The sequence below is a fragment of the Engystomops pustulosus genome, chromosome 9, assembly GCF_040894005.1.
Source record: "Engystomops pustulosus chromosome 9, aEngPut4.maternal, whole genome shotgun sequence".
In the NCBI taxonomy this organism is placed as follows: domain Eukaryota; kingdom Metazoa; phylum Chordata; class Amphibia; order Anura; family Leptodactylidae; genus Engystomops; species Engystomops pustulosus.
Window position 1 is genome coordinate 64,340,744 of NC_092419.1, and position 15,857 is coordinate 64,356,600.

At 44.9% G+C, this 15,857-nt stretch overlaps 2 pseudogenes; both read left to right on the top strand.

Annotated features, from left to right (window-relative positions):
- The first annotated feature begins 3,845 nt into the window (after positions 1-3,845).
- Positions 3,846-3,963, top strand: LOC140095752 (5S ribosomal RNA; annotated as a pseudogene).
- A 2,327-nt stretch (positions 3,964-6,290) lies between these two features.
- LOC140095754 (5S ribosomal RNA) lies at positions 6,291-6,408 on the top strand (annotated as a pseudogene).
- Positions 6,409-15,857: the final 9,449 nt, after the last annotated feature.

Here is a 15,857-nt window from a genome sequence, read left to right on the forward strand (position 1 = left end):
CTTTTTGAACCTGAAAATGTGTTAGTTTCTCTATGAGATAGTAAAAGAAGGTTCAAATTGAACAGCTGCTGTCAACGGCCATTCTAAGCTGAATGTGCCTGCTCTCGTCAGATCGCAGCAGCAATGCAGCTTAAGGCTTGGCAAGTACCAGCATGGGAGACTGGCTGGGAATCCCAAGTTCTGTTGACCTTTTTGAACCTGAAAATTGTGTTAGTTTCTCTATGAGATAGTAAAAGAAGGTTCAAATTGAACAGCTGCTGTCAACGGCAATTCTAAGCTGAATGTGCCTGCTCTCGTCAGATCGCAGCAGCAATGCAGCTTAAGGCTTGGCAAGTACCAGCATGGGAGACTGGCTGGGAATCCCAAGTTCTGTTGACCTTTTTGAACCTGAAAATTGTGTTAGTTACTCTATGAGATAGTAAAAGAAGGTTCAAATTGAACAGCTGCTGTCAACGGCAATTCTAAGCTGAATGTGCCTGCTCTCGTCAGATTGCAGCAGCAATGCAGCTTAAGGCTTGGCAAGTACCAGCATGGGAGACTGGCTGGGAATCCCAAGTTCTGTTGACCTTTTTGAACCTGAAAATTTGTTAGTTTCTCTATGAGATAGTAAAAGAAGGTTCAAATTGAACAGCTGCTGTCAATGGCCATTCTAAGCTGAATTTGCCTGCTCTCGTCAGATCGCAGCAGCAATGCAACTTAAGGCTTGGCAAGTACCAGCATGGGAGACTGGCTGGGAATTCCAAGTTCCGTTGACCTTTTTGAACCTGAAAATTGTGTTAGTTTCTCTATGAGATAGTAAAAGAAGGTTCAAATTGAACAGCTGCTGTCAACGGCAATTCTAAGCTGAATGTGCCTGCTCTCGTCAGATTGCAGCAGCAATGCAGCTTAAGGCTTGGCAAGTACCAGCATGGGAGACTGGCTGGGAATCCCAAGTTCTGTTGACCTTTTTGAACCTGAAAATGTGTTAGTTTCTCTATGAGATAGTAAAAGAAGGTTCAAATTGAACAGCTGCTGTCAACGGCCATTCTAAGCTGAATTTGCCTGCTCTCGTCAGATCGCAGCAGCAATGCAACTTAAGGCTTGGCAAGTACCAGCATGGGAGACTGGCTGGGAATTCCAAGTTCCGTTGACCTTTTTGAACCAGAAAATGTGTTAGTTTCTCTATGAGATAGTAAAAGAAGGTTCAAATTGAACAGCTGCTGTCAACTGCCATTCTAAGCTGAATGTGCCTGCTCTCGTCAGATCGCAGCAGCAATGCAGCTTAAGGCTTGGCAAGTACCAGCATGGGAGACTGGCTGGGAATCACAAGTTCCGTTGACCTTTTTGAACCTGAAAATTGTGTTAGTTTCTCTATGAGATAGTAAAAGAAGGTTCAAATTGAACAGCTGCTGTCAACGGCCATTCTAAGCTGAATGTGCCTGCTCTCGTCAGATCGCAGCAGCAATGCAGCTTAAGGCTTGGCAAGTACCAGCATGGGAGACTGGCTGGGAATCCCAAGTTCTGTTGACCTTTTTGAACCTGAAAATGTGTTAGTTTCTCTATGAGATAGTAAAAGAAGGTTCAAATTGAACAGCTGCTGTCAACGGCCATTCTAAGCTGAATGTGCGTGCTCTTGTCAGATCGCAGCAGCGATGCAGCTTAAGGCTTGGCAAGTACAAGCATGGGAGACTGGCTTGGAATCCCAAATTCTGGTGACCTTTTTGAACCTGAAAATTGTGTTAGTTTCTCTATGAGATAGCAAAAGAAGGTTCAAATTGAACAGCTGCTGTCAACGGCCATTCTAAGCTGAATGTGCCTGCTCTTGTCAGATTGCAGCAGCAATGCAGCTTAAGGCTTGGCAAGTACCAGCATGGGAGACTGGCTTGGAATCCCAAGTTCTGGTGACCTTTTTGAACCTGAAAATTGTGTTAGTTTCTATATAAGATAGTAGAAGAAGGTTCAAATTGAACAACTGCTGTCAATGGCCATTCTAAGCTGAATGTGCCTGCTCTCGCCAGATCGCAGCAGCAATGCAGCTTAAGGCTTGGCAAGTACCAGCATGGGAGACTGGCTGGGAATCCCAAGTTCCGTTGCCCTTTTTGAACCTGAAAATTGTGTTAGTTTCTCTATGAGATAGTAAAAGAAGGTTCAAATTGAACAGCTGCTGTCAACGGCCATTCTAAGCTGAATGTGCGTGCTCTTGTCAGATCGCAGCAGCGATGCAGCTTAAGGCTTGGCAAGTACCAGCATGGGAGACTGGCTTGGAATCCCAAGTTCTGGTGACCTTTTTGAACCTGAAAATTGTGTTAGTTTCTATATGAGATAGTAGAAGAAGGTTCAAATTGAACAACTGCTGTTGATGGCCATTCTAAGCTGAATGTGCCTGCTCTCGTCAGATCACAGCAGCAATGCAGCTTAAGGCTTGGCAAGTACCAGCATGGGAGACTGGCTGGGAATCCCAAGTTCTGTTGACCTTTTTGAACCTGAAAATTGTGTTAGTTTCTCTATGAGATAGTAAAAGAAGGTTCAAATTGAACAGCTGCTGTCAACGGCCATTCTAAGCTGAATGTGCGTGCTCTTGTCAGATCGCAGCAGCGATGCAGCTTAAGGCTTGGCAAGTTCCAGCATGGGAGACTGGCTGGGAATCCCAAGTTCTGTTGACCTTTTTGAACTTGAAAATTATTTTAGTTTCTCTATGAGATAGTAAAAGAAGGTTCAATTTGAAATGCTGCTGTCAACGGCCATTCTAAGCTGAATGTGCCTGCTCTTGTCAGATCGCAGCAGCAATGCAGCTTAAGGCTTGGCAAGTACCAGCATGGGAGACTGGCTGGGAATCCCAAGTTCCGTTGACCTTTTTGAACCTGAAAATTGTGTTAGTTTCTCTATGAGATAGTAAAAGAAGGTTCAAATTGAACAGCTGCTGTCAACGGCCATTCTAAGCTGAATGTGCGTGCTCTTGTCAGATCGCAGCAGCGATGCAGCTTAAGGCTTGGCAAGTACCAGCATGGGAGACTGGCTTGGAATCCCAAGTTCTGTTGACCTTTTTGAACCTGAAAATTGTGTTAGTTTCTCTATGAGATAGTAAAAGAAGGTTCAAATTGAACAGCTGCTGTCAATGGCCATTCTAAGCTGAATGTGCCTGCTCTCGTCAGATCGCAGCAGCAATGCAGCTTAAGGCTTGGCAAGTACCAGCATGGGAGACTGGCTGGGAATCCCAAGTTCTGTTGACCTTTTTGAACCTGAAAATGTGTTAGTTTCTCTATGAGATAGTAAAAGAAGGTTCAAATTGAACAGCTGCTGTCAACGGCCATTCTAAGCTGAATGTGCGTGCTCTTGTCAGATCGCAGCAGTGATGCAGCTTAAGGCTTGGCAAGTACCAGCATGGGAGACTGGCTTGGAATCCCAAGTTCTGGTGACCTTTTTGAACCTGAAAATTGTGTTATTTTCTCTATGAGATAGTAAAAGAAGGTTCAAATTGAACAGCTGCTGTCAACGGCCATTCTAAGCTGAATGTGCGTGCTCTTGTCAGATCGCAGCAGCGATGCAGCTTAAGGCTTGGCAAGTACCAGCATGGGAGACTGGCTTGGAATCCCAAGTTCTGGTGACCTTTTTGAACCTGAAAATTGTGTTAGTTTCTATATGAGATAGTAGAAGAAGGTTCAAATTGAACAACTGCTGTCAATGGCCATTCTAAGCTGAATGTGCCTGCTCTCGTCAGATCGCAGCAGCAATGCAGCTTAAGGCTTGGCAAGTACCAGCATGGGAGACTGGCTGGGAATCCCAAGTTCCGTTGACCTTTTTTAACCTGAAAATTGTGTTAGTTTCTCTATGAGATAGCAAAAGAAGGTTCAAATTGAACAGCTGCCGTCAACGGCCATTCTAAGCTGAATGTGCCTGCTCTCGTCAGATCGCAGCAGCAATGCAGCTTAAGGCTTGGCAAGTACCAGCATGGGAGACTGGTTGGGAATCCCAAGTGCTGTTGACCTTTTTGAACCTGAAAATTGTGTTATTTTCTCTATGAGATAGTAAAAGAAGGTTCAAATTGAACAGCTGCTGTCAACGGCCATTCTAAGCTGAATGTGCGTGCTCTTGTCAGATCGCAGCAGCGATGCAGTATAAGGCTTGGCAAGTTCCAGCATGGGAGACTGGCTGGGAATCCCAAGTTCTGTTGACTTTTTTGAACTTGAAAATTGTTTTAGTTTCTCTATGAGATAGTAAAAGAAGGTTCAAATTGAACAGCTGCTGTCAACGGCCATTCTAAGCTGAATGTGCGTGCTCTTGTCAGATCGCAGCAGCGATGCAGCTTAAGGCTTGGCAAGTACCAGCATGGGAGACTGGCTGGGAATCCCAAGTTCTGGTGACTTTTTTGAACCTGAAAATTGTGTTAGTTTCTCTATGAGATAGTAGAAGAAGGTTCAAATTGAACAACTGCTGTCAACGGCCATTCTAAGCTGAATGTGCGTGCTCTTGTCAGATCGCAGCAGCGATGCAGCTTAAGGCTTGGCAAGTTCCAGCATGGGAGACTGGCTGGGAATCCCAAGTTCTGTTGACCTTTTTGAACTTGAAAATTGTTTTAGTTTCTCTATGAGATAGTAAAAGAAGGTTCAATTTGAAATGCTGCTGTCAACGGCCATTCTAAGCTGAATGTGCCTGCTCTTGTCAGATCGCAGCAGCAATGCAGCTTAAGGCTTGGCAAGTACCAGCATGGGAGACTGGCTGGGAATCCCAAGTTCCGTTGACCTTTTTGAACCTGAAAATTGTGTTAGTTTCTCTATGAGATAGTAAAAGAAGGTTCAAATTGAACAGCTGCTGTCAACGGCCATTCTAAGCTGAATGTGCGTGCTCTTGTCAGATCGCAGCAGCGATGCAGCTTAAGGCTTGGCAAGTACCAGCATGGGAGACTGGCTGGGAATCCCAAGTTCTGGTGACTTTTTTGAACCTGAAAATTGTGTTAGTTTCTCTATGAGATAGTAGAAGAAGGTTCAAATTGAACAACTGCTGTCAACGGCCATTCTAAGCTGAATGTGTGTGCTCTTGTCAGATCGCAGCAGCGATGCAGCTTAGGTCTTGGCAAGTACCAGCATGGGAGACTGACTTGGAATCCCAAGTTCTGTTGACCTTTTTGAACCTGAAAATTGTGTTAGTTTCTCTATGAGATAGTAAAAGAAGGTTCAAATTGAACAGCTGCTGTCAACGGCCATTCTAAGCTGAATGTGCCTGCTCTCGTCAGATCGCAGCAGCAATGCAGCTTAAGGCTTGGCAAGTACCAGCATGGGAGACTGGTTGGGAATCCCAAGTTCCGTTGACCGTTTTGAACCTGAAAATTGTGTTAGTTTCTCTATGAGATAGTAAAAGAAGGTTCAAATTGAACAGCTGCTGTCAACGGCCATTCTAAGCTGAATGTGCCTGCTCTCGTCAGATCGCAGCAGCAATGCAGCTTAAGGCTTGGCAAGTACCAGCATGGGAGACTGGCTTGGAATCCCAAGTTCTGGTGACCTTTTTGAACCTGAAAATTGTGTTAGTTTCTCTATGAGATAGCAAAAGAAGGTTCAAATTGAACAGCTGCTGTCAACGGCCATTCTAAGCTGAATGTGCCTGCTCTTGTCAGATTGCAGCAGCAATGCAGCTTAAGGCTTGGCAAGTACCAGCATGGGAGACTGGCTTGGAATCCCAAGTTCTGGTGACCTTCTTGAACCTGAAAATTGTGTTAGTTTCTATATAAAATAGTAGAAGAAGGTTCAAATTGAACAATTGCTGTCAATGGCCATTCTAAGCTGAATGTGCCTGCTCTCGCCAGATCGCAGCAGCAATGCAGCTTAAGGCTTGGCAAGTACCAGCATGGGAATCCCAAGTTCCGTTGCCCTTTTTGAACCTGAAAATTGTGTTATTTTCTCTATGAGATAGTAAAAGAAGGTTCAAATTGAACAGCTGCTGTCAACGGCCATTCTAAGCTGAATGTGCGTGCTCTTGTCAGATTGCAGCAGCGATGCAGCTTAAGGCTTGGCAAGTACCAGCATGGGAGACTGGCTTGGAATCCCAAGTTCTGGTGACCTTCTTGAACCTGAAAATTGTGTTAGTTTCTATATGAGATAGTAGAAGAAGGTTCAAATTGAACAACTGCTGTCAATGGCCATTCTAAGCTGAATGTGCCTGCTCTTGTCAGATCACAGCAGCAATGCAGCTTAAGGCTTGGCAAGTACCAGCATGGGAGACTGGCTGGGAATCCCAAGTTCCGTTGACCTTTTTTAACCTGAAAATTGTGTTAGTTTCTCTATGAGATAGCAAAAGAAGGTTCAAATTGAACAGCTGCCGTCAACGGCCATTCTAAGCTGAATGTGCCTGCTCTCGTCAGATCGCAGCAGCAATGCAGCTTAAGGCTTGGCAAGTACCAGCATGGGAGACTGGTTGGGAATCCCAAGTGCTGTTGACCTTTTTGAACCTGAAAATTGTGTTAGTTTCTCTATGAGATAGTAAAAGAAGGTTCAAATTGAACAGCTGCTGTCAACGGCCATTCTAAGCTGAATGTGCGTGCTCTTGTCAGATCGCAGCAGCGATGCAGCTTAAGGCTTGGCAAGTTCCAGCATGGGAGACTGGCTGGGAATCCCAAGTTCTGTTGACCTTTTTGAACTTGAAAATTGTTTTAGTTTCTCTATGAGATAGTAAAAGAAGGTTCAAATTGAACAGCTGCTGTCAACGGCCATTCTAAGCTGAATGTGCGTGCTCTTGTCAGATCGCAGCAGCGATGCAGCTTAAGGCTTGGCAAGTACCAGCATGGGAGACTGGCTGGGAATCCCAAGTTCTGGTGACTTTTTTGAACCTGAAAATTGTGTTAGTTTCTCTATGAGATAGTAGAAGAAGGTTCAAATTGAACAACTGCTGTCAACGGCCATTCTAAGCTGAATGTTTGTGCTCTTGTCAGATCGCAGCAGCGATGCAGCTTAAGGCTTGGCAAGTACCAGCATGGGAGACTGGCTGGGAATCCCAAGTTCTGTTGACCGTTTTGAACCTGAAAATTGTGTTAGTTTCTCTATGAAATAGTAAAAGAAGGTTCAAATTGAACAGCTGCTGTCAATGGCCATTCTAAGCTGAATGTGCCTGCTCTCGTCAGATCGCAGCAGCAATGCAGCTTAAGGCTTGGCAAGTACCAGCATGGGAGACTGGCTGGGAATCCGAAGTTCCGTTGACCTTTTTGAACCTGAAAATTGTGTTAGTTTCTGTATGAGATAGTAAAAGAAGGTTCAAATTGAAAAGCTGCTGTCAACGGCAATTCTAAGCTGAATGTGCGTGCTCTTGTCAGATCGCAGCAGCGATGCAGCTTAAGGCTTGGCAAGTACCAGCATGGGAGACTGGCTGGGAATCCCAAGTTCCGTTGACCTTTTTGAACCTGAAAATTGTGTTAGTTTCTCTATGAGATAGTAGAAGAAGGTTCAAATTGAACAACTGCTGTCAACGGCCATTCTAAGCTGAATGTGTGTGCTCTTTTCAGATCGTAGCAGCGATGCAGCTTAAGGATTGTCAAGTACCAGCATGGGAGACTGGCTGGGAATCCCAAGTTCCGTTGACCTTTTTGAACCTGAAAATGTGTTAGTTTCTCTATGAGATAGTAAAAGAAGGTTCAAATTGAACAGCTGCTGTCAACGGCAATTCTAAGCTGAATGTGCCTGCTCTCGTCAGATCGCAGCAGCAATGCAGCTTAAGGCTTGGCAAGTACCAGCATGGGAGACTGGCTGGCAATCCCAAGTTCCGTTGACCTTTTTGAACCTGAAAATTGTGTTAGTTTCTCTATGAGATAGTAAAAGAAGGTTCAAATTGAACAGCTGCTGTCAACGGCCATTCTAAGCTGAATGTGCGTGCTCTTGTCAGATCGCAGCAGCGATGCAGATTAAGGCTTGGCAAGTACCAGCATGGGAGACTGGCTTGGAATCCCAAGTTCTGGTGACTTTTTTGAACCTGAAAATTGTGTTAGTTTCTCTATGAGATAGTAGAAGAAGGTTCAAATTGAACAACTGCTGTCAACGGCCATTCTAAGCTGAATGTGTGTGCTCTTGTCAGATCGCAGCAGCGATGCAGCTTAGGTCTTGGCAAGTACCAGCATGGGAGACTGGCTGGGAATCCCAAGTTCTGGTGACCTTTTTGAACCTGAAAATTGTGTTAGTTTCTCTATGAGATAGCAAAAGAAGGTTCAAATTGAACAGCTGCTGTCAACGGCCATTCTAAGCTGAATGTGCCTGCTCTTGTCAGATTGCAGCAGCAATGCAGCTTAAGGCTTGGCAAGTACCAGCATGGGAGACTGGCTTGGAATCCCAAGTTCTGGTGACCTTCTTGAACCTGAAAATTGTGTTAGTTTCTATATAAGATAGTAGAAGAAGGTTCAAATTGAACAACTGCTGTCAATGGCCATTCTAAGCTGAATGTGCCTGCTCTCGCCAGATCGCAGCAGCAATGCAGCTTAAGGCTTGGCAAGTACCAGCATGGGAATCCAAACTTCCGTTGCCCTTTTTGAACCTGAAAATTGTGTAAGTTTCTCTATGAGATAGTAAAAGAAGGTTCAAATTGAACAGCTGCTGTCAACGGCCATTCTAAGCTGAATGTGCGTGCTCTTGTCAGATCGCAGCAGCGATGCAGCTTAAGGCTTGGCAAGTACCAGCATGGGAGACTGGCTTGGAATCCCAAGTTCTGGTGACCTTTTTGAACCTGAAAATTGTGTTAGTTTCTATATGAGATAGTAGAAGAAGGTTCAAATTGAACAACTGCTGTCAATGGCCATTCTAAGCTGAATGTGCCTGCTCTCGTCAGATCGCAGCAGCAATGCAGCTTAAGGCTTGGCAAGTACCAGCATGGGAGACTGGCTGGGAATCCCAAGTTCCGTTGACCTTTTTTAACCTGAAAATTGTGTTAGTTTCTCTATGAGATAGCAAAAGAAGGTTCAAATTGAACAGCTGCCGTCAATGGCCATTCTAAGCTGAATGTGCCTGCTCTCGTCAGATCGCAGCAGCAATGCAGCTTAAGGCTTGGCAAGTACCAGCATGGGAGACTGGCTGGGAATCCCAAGTTCCGTTGACCTTTTTGAACCTGAAAATTGTGTTAGTTTCTCTATGAGATAGTGAAAGAAGGTTCAAATTGAACTGTTGCTGTCAACGGCCATTCTAAGCTGAATGTGCGTGCTCTTGTCAGATCGCAGCAGCGATGCAGCTTAAGGCTTGGCAAGTTCCAGCATGGGAGACTGGCTGGGAATCCCAAGTTCTGTTGAACTTGAAAATTGTTTTAGTTTCTCTATGAGATAGTAAAAGAAGGTTGAATTTGAAATGCTGCTGTCAACGGCCATTCTAAGCTTAATGTGCCTGCTCTTGTCAGATCGCAGCAGCAATGCAGCTTAAGGCTTGGCAAGTACCAGCATGGGAGACTGGCTGGGAATCCCAAGTTCCGTTGACCTTTTTGAACCTGAAAATTGTGTTAGTTTCTCTATGAGATAGTAAAAGAAGGTTCAAATTGAACAGCTGCTGTCAACGGCCATTCTAAGCTGAATGTGCGTGCTCTTGTCAGATCGCAGCAGCGATGCAGCTTAAGGCTTGGCAAGTACCAGCATGGGAGACTGGCTGGGAATCCCAAGTTCTGGTGACTTTTTTGTACCTGAAAATTGTGTTAGTTTCTCTATGAGATAGTAGAAGAAGGTTCAAATTGAACAACTGCTGTCAACGGCCATTCTAAGCTGAATGTGTGTGCTCTTGTCAGATCGCAGCAGCGATGCAGCTTAAGGCTTGGCAAGTACCAGCATGGGAGACTGGCTGGGAATCCCAAGTTCTGTTGACCTTTTTGAACCTGAAAATTGTGTTAGTTTCTCTATGAGATAGTAAAAGAAGGTTCAAATTGAACAGCTGCTGTCAATGGCCATTCTAAGCTGAATGTGCCTGCTCTCGTCAGATCGCAGCAGCAATGCAGCTTAAGGCTTGGCAAGTACCAGCATGGGAGACTGGCTGGGAATCCCAAGTTCCGTTGACCTTTTTGAACCTGAAAATTGTGTTAGTTTCTCTATGAGATAGTAAAAGAAGGTTCAAATTGAGCAGGTGCTGTCAACGGTCATTCTAAGCTGAATGTGCGTGCTCTTGTCAGATCACAGCAGCGATGCAGCTTACGGCTTGGCAAGTTCCAGCATGGGAGACTGGCTGGGAATCCCAAGTTCTGTTGACCTTTTTAAACTTGAAAATTGTTTTAGTTTCTCTATGAGATAGTAAAAGAAGGTTCAATTTGAAATGCTGCTGTCAACGGCCATTCTAAGCTGAATGTGCCTGCTCTTGTCAGATCGCAGCAGCAATGCAGCTTAAGGCTTGGCAAGTACCAGCATGGGAGACTGGCTGGGAATCCCAAGTTCCGTTGACCTTTTTGAACCTGAAAATTGTGTTAGTTTCTCTATGAGATAGTAAAAGAAGGTTCAAATTGAACAGCTGCTGTCAATGGCCATTCTAAGCTGAATGTGCCTGCTCTCGTCAGATCGCAGCAGCAATGCAGCTTAAGGCTTGGCAAGTACCAGCATGGGAGACTGGCTGGGAATCCCAAGTTCCGTTGACCTTTTTGAACCTGAAAATTGTGTTAGTTTCTCTATGAGATAGTAAAAGAAGGTTCAAATTGAGCAGCTGCTGTCAACGGCCATTCTAAGCTGAATGTGCGTGCTCTTGTCAGATCGCAGCAGCGATGCAGCTTACGGCTTGGCAAGTTCCAGCATGGGAGACTGGCTGGGAATCCCAAGTTCTGTTGACCTTTTTGAACTTGAAAATTGTTTTAGTTTCTCTATGAGATAGTAAAAGAAGGTTCAAATTGAACAGCTGCTGTTAACGGCCATTCTAAGCTGAATGTGCGTGCTTTTGTCAGATCGCAGCAGCGATGCAGCTTAAGGCTTGGCAAGTACCAGCATGGGAGACTGGCTGGGAATCCCAAGTTCTGGTGACTTTTTTGAACCTGAAAATTGTGTTAGTTTCTCTATGAGATAGTAGAAGAAGGTTCAAATTGAACAACTGCAGTCAACGGCCATTCTAAGCTGAATGTTTGTGCTCTTGTCAGATCGCAGCAGCGATGCAGCTTAAGGCTTGGCAAGTACCAGCATGGGAGACTGGCTGGGAATCCCAAGTTCTGTTGACCTTTTTGAACCTTAAAATTGTGTTAGTTTCTCTATGAGATAGTAAAAGAAGGTTCAAATTGAACAGCTGCTGTCAATGGCCATTCTAAGCTGAATGTGCCTGCTCTCGTCAGATCGCAGCAGCAATGCAGCTTAAGGCTTGGCAAGTACCAGCATGGGAGACTGGCTGGGAATCCCAAGTTCCGTTGACCTTTTTGAACCTGAAAATTGTGTTAGTTTCTGTATGAGATAGTAAAAGAAGGTTCAAATTGAAAAGCTGCTGTCAACGGCAATTTTAAGCTGAATGTGCGTGCTCTTGTCAGATCGCAGCAGCGATGCAGCTTAAGGCTTGGCAAGTACCAGCATGGGAGACTGGCTGGGAATCCCAAGTTCTGTTGACCTTTTTGAACTTGAAAATTGTTTTAGTTTCTCTATGAGATAGTAAAAGAAGGTTCAAATTGAACAGCTGCTGTTAACGGCCATTCTAAGCTGAATGTGCGTGCTTTTGTCAGATCGCAGCAGCGATGCAGCTTAAGGCTTGGCAAGTACCAGCATGGGAGACTGGCTGGGAATCCCAAGTTCTGGTGACTTTTTTGAACCTGAAAATTGTGTTAGTTTCTCTATGAGATAGTAGAAGAAGGTTCAAATTGAACAACTGCTGTCAACGGCCATTCTAAGCTGAATGTTTGTGCTCTTGTCAGATCGCAGCAGCGATGCAGCTTAAGGCTTGGCAAGTACCAGCATGGGAGACTGGCTGGGAATCCCAAGTTCTGTTGACCTTTTTGAACCTTAAAATTGTGTTAGTTTCTCTATGAGATAGTAAAAGAAGGTTCAAATTGAACAGCTGCTGTCAATGGCCATTCTAAGCTGAATGTGCCTGCTCTCGTCAGATCGCAGCAGCAATGCAGCTTAAGGCTTGGCAAGTACCAGCATGGGAGACTGGCTGGGAATCCCAAGTTCCGTTGACCTTTTTGAACCTGAAAATTGTGTTAGTTTCTGTATGAGATAGTAAAAGAAGGTTCAAATTGAAAAGCTGCTGTCAACGGCAATTTTAAGCTGAATGTGCGTGCTCTTGTCAGATCGCAGCAGCGATGCAGCTTAAGGCTTGGCAAGTACCAGCATGGGAGACTGGCTGGGAATCCCAAGTTCCGTTGACCTTTTTGAACCTGAAAATTGTGTTAGTTTCTCTATGAGATAGTAGAAGAAGGTTCAAATTGAACAACTGCTGTCAACGGCCATTCTAAGCTGAATGTGTGTGCTCTTTTCAGATCGTAGCAGCGATGCAGCTTAAGGCTTGGCAAGTACCAGCATGGGAGACTGGCTGGGAATCCCAAGCTCCGTTGACCTTTTTGAACCTGAAAATGTGTTAGTTTCTCTATGAGATAGTAAAAGAAGGTTCAAATTGAACAGCTGCTGTCAACGGCAATTCTAAGCTGAATGTGCCTGCTCTCGTCAGATCGCAGCAGCAATGCAGCTTAAGGCTTGGCAAGTGCCAGCATGGGAGACTGGCTGGGAATCCCAAGTTCTGTTGACCTTTTTGAACCTGAAAATTGTGTTAGTTTCTCTATGAGATAGTAAAAGAAGGTTCAAATTGAACAGCTGCTGTAAACGGCCATTCTAAGCTGAATGTGCGTGCTCTTGTCAGATCGCAGCAGCGATGCAGCTTAAGGCTTGGCAAGTACCAGCATGGGAGACTGGCTGGGAATCCCAAGTTCTGTTGACCATTTTTAACCTGAAAATTGTGTTAGTTTCTCTATGAGATAGTAAAAGAAGGTTCAAATTGAACAGCTGCTGTCAACGGCCATTCTAAGCTGAATGTGCGTGCTCTTGTCAGATCGCAGCAGCGATGCAGCTTAAGGCTTGGCAAGTACCAGCATGGGAGACTGGCTGGGAATCTCAAGTTCTGTTGACCATTTTTAACCTGAAAATTATGTTAGTTTCTCTATGAGATAGTAAAAGAAGGTTCAAATTGAACAGCTGCTGTCAACGGCCATTCTAAGCTGAATGTGCGTGCTCTTGTCAGATCGCAGCAGCGATGCAGCTTAAGGCTTGGCAAGTTCCAGCATGGGAGACTGGCTGGGAATCCCAAGTTCTGTTGACCTTTTTGAACTTGAAAATTGTTTTAGTTTCTCTATGAGATAGTAAAAGAAGGTTCAATTTGAAATGCTGCTGTCAAAGGCCATTCTAAGCTGAATGTGCCTGCTCTCGTCAGATCGCAGCAGCAATGCAGCTTAAGGCTTTGCAAGTACCAGCATGGGAGACTGGCTGGGAATCCCAAGTTCCGTTGACATTTTTGAACCTGAAAATTGTGTTAGTTTCTCTATGAGATAGTAAAAGAAGGTTCAAATTGAACAGCTGCTGTCAACGGCCATTCTAAGCTGAATGTGCGTGCTCTTGTCAGATCGCAGCAGCGATGCAGCTTAAGGCTTGGCAAGTACCAGCATGGGAGACTGGCTGGGAATCCCAAGTTCTGGTGACTTTTTTGAACCTGAAAATTGTGTTAGTTTCTCTATGAGATAGTAGAAGAAGGTTCAAATTGAACAACTGCTGTCAACGGCCATTCTAAGCTTAATGTGTGTGCTCTTGTCAGATCGCAGCAGCGATGCAGCTTAAGGCTTGGCAAGTACCAGCATGGGAGTCTGGCTGGGAATCCCAAGTTCTGTTGACCTTTTTGAACCTGAAAATTGTGTTAGTTTCTCTATGAGATAGTAAAAGAAGGTTCAAATTGAACAGCTGCTGTCAATGGCCATTCTAAGCTGAATGTGCCTGCTCTCGTCAGATCGCAGCAGCAATGCAACTTAAGGCTTGGCAAGTACCAGCATGGGAGACTGGCTGGGAATCCCAAGTTCCGTTGACCTTTTTGAACCTGAAAATTGTGTTAGTTTCTCTATGAGATAGTAAAAGAAGGTTCAAATTGAAAAGCTGCTGTCAACGGCCATTCTAAGCTGAATGTGCGTGCTCTTGTCAGATCGCAGCAGCGATGCAGCTTAAGGCTTGGCAAGTACCAGCATGGGAGACTGGCTGGGAATCCCAAGTTCTGGTGACCTTTTTGAACCTGAAAATTGTGTTAGTTTCTCTATGAGATAGTAGAAGAAGGTTCAAATTGAACAACTGCTGTCAACGGCCATTCTAAGCTGAATGCGTGTGCTCTTTTCAGATCGCAGCAGCGATGCAGCTTAAGGCTTGGCAAGTACCAGCATGGGAGACTGGCTGGGAATCCCAAGTTCTGTTGACCTTTTTGAACCTGAAAATTGTGTTAGTTTCTATATGAGATAGTAAAAGAAGGTTCAAATTGAACAGCTGCTGTCAACGGCCATTCTAAGCTGAATTTGCCTGCTCTCGTCAGATTGCAGCAGCAATGCAACTTAAGGCTTGGCAAGTACCAGCATGGGAGACTGGCTGGGAATTCCAAGTTCCGTTGACCTTTTTGAACCTGAAAATGTGTTAGTTTCTCTATGAGATAGTAAAAGAAGGTTCAAATTGAACAGCTGCTGTCAACGGCCATTCTAAGCTGAATGTGCCTGCTCTCGTCAGATCGCAGCAGCAATGCAGCTTAAGGCTTGGCAAGTACCAGCATGGGAGACTGGCTGGGAATCCCAAGTTCCGTTGACCTTTTTGAACCTGAAAATTGTGTTAGTTTCTCTATAAGATAGTAAAAGAAGGTTCAAATTGAACAGCTGCTGTCAACGGCCATTCTAAGCTGAATGAGCCTGCTCTCGTCAGATCACAGCAGCAATGCAGCTTAAGGCTTGGCAAGTACCAGCATGGGAGACTGGCTGGGAATCCCAAGTTCTGTTGACCTTTTTGAACCTGAAAATTGTGTTAGTTTCTCTATGAGATAGTTAAAGAAGGTTCAAATTGAACAGCTGCTGTCAATGGCCATTCTAAGCTGAATGTGCCTGCTCTCGTCAGATCGCAGCAGCAATGCAGCTTAAGGCTTGGCAAGTACCAGCATGGGAGACTGGCTGGGAATTCCAAGTTCCGTTGACCTTTCTGAACCTGAAAATGTGTTAGTTTCTCTATGAGATAGTAAAAGAAGGTTCAAATTGAACAGCTGCTGTCAACGGCCATTCTAAGCTGAATGTGCCTGCTCTCGTCAGATCGCAGCAGCAATGCAGCTTAAGGCTTGGCAAGTACCAGCATGGGAGACTGGCTGGGAATTCCAAGTTCCGTTGACCTTTTTGAACCTGAAAATGTGTTAGTTTCTCTATGAGATAGTAAAAGAAGGTTCAAATTGAACAGCTGCTGTCAACGGCCATTCTAAGCTGAATGTGCCTGCTCTCGTCAGATCGCAGCAGCAATGCAGCTTAAGGCTTGGCAAGTACCAGCATGGGAGACTGGCTGGGAATCCCAAGTTCCGTTGACCTTTTTGAACCTGAAAATTGTGTTAGTTTCTCTATGAGATAGTAAAAGAAGGTTCAAATTGAACAGCTGCTGTCAATGGCCATTCTAAGCTGAATGTGCCTGCTCTCGTCAGATCGCAGCAGCAATGCAGCTTAAGGCTTGGCAAGTACCAGCATGGGAGACTGGCTGGGAATCCCAAATTCTGTTGACCTTTTTGAACCTGAAAATTGTGTTAGTTTCTCTATGAGATAGTAAAAGAAGGTTCAAATTGAAAAGCTGCTGTCAACGGCCTTTCCAAGCGGAATGTGCGTGCTCTTGTCAGATCGCAGCAGCGATGCAGCTTAAGGCTTGGCAAATACCAGCATGGGAGACTGGCTGGGAATCCCAAGTTCTGGTGCCCTTTTTGAACCTGAAAATTGTGTTA